Below are 4,129 nucleotides of genomic sequence, written 5' to 3' on the forward strand. Positions count from 1 at the left end.
GATTGAAAGAGAGAAGAAAAATAAAGGAAAGGAGGACTGAAGGAGAGACAAAATGTAGAGCAAAAGCAGTGAAGGAGATAGAAAGAAAGTGAATGAGAATTGTAGAATGTGAGACAAAAGATCACAAAACGAAAGGTGAGTCAATGGTATATATAAGGGAGAGAGAGAGAGAGAGAGAGAGAGAGAGAGAGAGAGAGAGAGAGAGAGAGAGAGAGAGAGAGAGAGAGAGAGAGAGAGAGAGCGCTAAGTTAATCAACAGGGAAGCAGACAAACGAAAGAAAACGAGAAAAAGATAAAGAAAAATCTACCAGTCTTTTCCTCCACCTACTTACGGTTCTCTTCCCTCCTTCCTTCCACATCACCCTTTCTCTCCTTGCTCCTCCATCTCTCTCTTCCTCTCCTTCTTCGTCCTCCATCTTCCCTTCCTCCTCCTTCCTTCAGCAGTGGAAGAGAATAACAAACATATTTTTTACTCCTACCTCTCCCCTTCTCCCTCCTCGCTCCCTTAAGCACTTCCCTCTCTCTCTCTCACACCCCCCATCTTTCCCCTCTCCTCCCACCCGTATCAGTACTCTCGTGGTCATATCTAGGGTTTCCTAAGGTGGGGCGCCGCTCCCTGAATGATGAGGCAGCCGTGTTGTGTCGAAGAGGAGGAAGAGGAGGAGGAGGAGGAGAGGGAAGAGAGGAAGAGGAGGAGGAGGAGGAGGAGGAGGAGGAGGAGGAGGGAGAAAAGTAGGTGCAGGGAAGCGTGATGGCGTGCAAGAAATCATAATAAGATGGAAAACAGCAATCTCTCTCTCTCTCTCTCTCTCTCTCTCTCTCTCTCTCTCTCTCTCTCTCTCTCTCTCTCTCTCTCTCTCTCTCTCTCTCTTTTCTGCTGCGAATTTTTCTTTTCTGCTGCTAATTTTTCTTATGCTATTTGTAGTAGCAGCAGTAGTAGTAGTAGTAGTAGTAGTACGTAGTAGTAGTAGTGGTGGTGGTAGTGGTAGTGGCGGTAGTAGTAGTAGTAAAAGTAGTAGTAGTAGTGAAAGTAATAGTAGTAGTAGTAGTAGTAGTAGTAGTAGTAGTAGTAGTAGTAGTAGTAGTAGTTGTAGTAGTAGTAGTAGTAAGAGTAGTAGTAATTGTTGTTGCTTTTGTTTTTATAAAGGAGGGGTACCGGTTATTGTTGTTGATGTTATTGTTGTTGTTGGTGTTGTTGTTGTCGTTTGTGATGGTGAAGCCGTTTTGATAATCACGACAACATGTAATAATAACAATAATGAATAACAAAAATAGCAATAACGATAATATTACGAATGAAATGAAAACATGAACCAAAAAAGAAAAAAAAAACAGGAAGAACTGAAGAAAAAGAAAGAAGTTTTAAAAATGTTCGTCCCAGCATAATAATAATACATTCCTTCTTTTTCCTTACGCGTCAAGTTAGAAGGAGAGGAGGAGAGGATGCAGGAGGGAGGAAGATAAGAATGTGTGAAGGAGGGAAGGAAAGGAGATAAACATATGAAGGATGGGCGGAGGGAGGGAGGGAGATAAGGACAGGAGGGAAGGAAGGGAAGACAGAATATGAAGATGTGTGAAAGAGAGGGAAAGAGGTGTAGAAAAGAGAAAGGAGGGGGAAAGGAGGGGGAGAGGCTGTAAAGATATGTGAAGGGAGGAAATGAGAGGTAAGAAGAGAGAGAGAGAGAGAGAGAGAGAGAGAGAGAGAGAGAGAGAGAGAGAGAGAGAGAGAGAGAGAGAGAGAGAGAGAGAGAGAGAGAGAATGCACAAAAACAAGAGTAGGAAAAGAGAGAGAAACAAGGAAAGTGAGAATAGGAAAAAAATAAGAAGAATGGCGAAAGATTAGGACGGAGGAGAGAGAGAGAGAGAGAGAGAGAGAGAGAGAGAGAGAGAGAGAGAGAGAGAGAGAGAGAGAGAGAAATCAGGGGGAAAGAGTAGAGAGAGAGAGAGAGAAAGAGATAGAGAGAGAGTAGGATTTCTACCTCCTACTGTACCATAAGAAGACTCTCCTACAGTCGTCCCTTAGCCCTGATTTCCCAAGGGCTGGCTGTGCAAGTGAGGGGAGGGAGGGGGTTAAGGACTGGGAAGACCTCACGGGGGGTCTGGATGCGATAGGATAGGGCTGAATAGGATTGGATTGGATTAAAATTAGATCAGGTCGAGGGATGATATGTGAGAGAGAGATTAGGTGAACTTGAGAACGTAAAAAAATTAGGGAAGTTGCTTCAAGTTCTTAGGTCTTCACGTGGCAGTGTCTGTATGGAGGTACTTTACATATTTTCACCCGTCATCCGTATGTGTACTTTTGTCTAATCTTATTTTGTCTAATTTGTCTAATCTTTTGTCCACTCCGTCTAATCTTTTCTCTAATCTGTCTATTATTTTGTCTAATTGTCTAATCCTCTTTTGTTTAATCTCTTTAATCTTTTTTTTTTGTTTAGTCTGTTTAATCTCCTTTTGTCTAATCTGTCTAATCGTCTTTTGTTTAATTTGTCTATTTTTTGTATAATCTGCCTAATCTTTTTTTTGTCTAATCTTCTTTTGTCTAATTTATCTAATTATTTTCTGTCTCATCTGTCTGTTCTTATGTCTGATCTGTCTAATTCTCTTTTGTCTGATTTCTCTAATCTTTTGTCTAATCTGTCTAATCTTTTGTTTTATCTGTTTTATTTGTTGTTTTATGTTTGTTCTTTTATTTTACTTGTCAAATCTTTTGTTCACTCTGTCTAATTTTTGTTTTGTTTAATTTCCCTATTTTTGTTTAATCTATCTAATCTTTTTTCGTCTAGTTTGTCTATATAATCTTCCCTCAATACGCTTCCCTTATCATTACAACTACGCACTTTTACTACAACACACTCTTACTACAACACACTCTTACTGCAAATCACTCTTACCACAACACACTCTTACTACAACACGCTCTTACTACAACACACTTACAACAACTGATCTCTCTAGTGCACGCTTCCACATAAATGCTAAAGGACAAAGAAAAAAACAACATTACACCAAGCAACAAAACTATAACATTTTACCAATACGTTTTCCTTATTCGCTTCTCTTAATGCAACTCTTCTATACCAGATCTTCTTTGTTCGAACAGAAGCCACAGGAAGAAAAACTACCAATAATTCGTCTCCACTACACCAAGCAACAAAACTACACCATTCTTCCATTATGGCTTCTCTTATGTCCTTTTTTCTACAACATTCGTCTGCTGTACTTAAAAAATAAATAAATAAATAAATAGCAGGTTCTGGGAGATCGTGTTAAATATTTAAAGGAAGAGGGAGAAAGAAAATAAGTCTCCATTACACCAAGCAAAAACACTATAGCATTCTGCCAAAACATTTTCCTTATGGCTTCCCTTACGCAATTTTTTTATACCATTCGTCTACTGCACGTAAAAAGAAGCAGGTTTTGGGAAATCGTTTTAAATATTTAGAGGACGAGGCCTTGGCGGTGTGTGGCCTTTGTTTACACTAGCCGCGGTACCAGGGAGGGTGTAGGTTAGTAGTAAAGTGCAGGAGGTAATACAATGGATGTGTAATACTGTACATTAACGGTAAATTTAGCCGCTATCTAGGGCAGGCCAGCGTGGTTAGGTTAATGATACAAAATGGACGGATATTTTGTCTTCATTCCCTGCGCTCGTGTGGTGGAAAAATGCTTTGTTTCCTACATCTTTTTTGTCCTCTTTTTCCCTTTTTTTTTCCTTTTTCGTTTTCCTGGTTTTTCCTTTTTTTCTGTTTTTTTTTTCGCTGTCCCTTGGCTCTCTCTCTCTCTCTCTCTCTCTCTCTCTCTCTCTCTCTCTCTCTCTCTCTCTCTCTCTCTCTCTCTCTCTCTCTCTCTCTCTCTCTCTCTCTCTCTGTTTCTCTCTGTGCGCGGCGTGTGCGTCACAGCCTCACTGTGGCGCCCTCAGGTGTGTGTGCAGGTGAGGGAGTCACCATGATGTCACACTCATTCATTCACTCCATCCATGAAATTTGTTCAGCGCAGAACCACAACGCAACAGGATTTTCTTTTTCGGACAGACGTCACAACGAAACAACAGAACAACTGTTTGCGTGTCCCCGCGCGGCTGAGGCTGCCCCGTGACTCAGCGAGTGTGCGGCTGTCCCCTCCCAGG

This window comes from Scylla paramamosain, chromosome 29 (genome assembly GCF_035594125.1).
Source record: "Scylla paramamosain isolate STU-SP2022 chromosome 29, ASM3559412v1, whole genome shotgun sequence".
Lineage (NCBI taxonomy): Eukaryota > Metazoa > Arthropoda > Malacostraca > Decapoda > Portunidae > Scylla > Scylla paramamosain.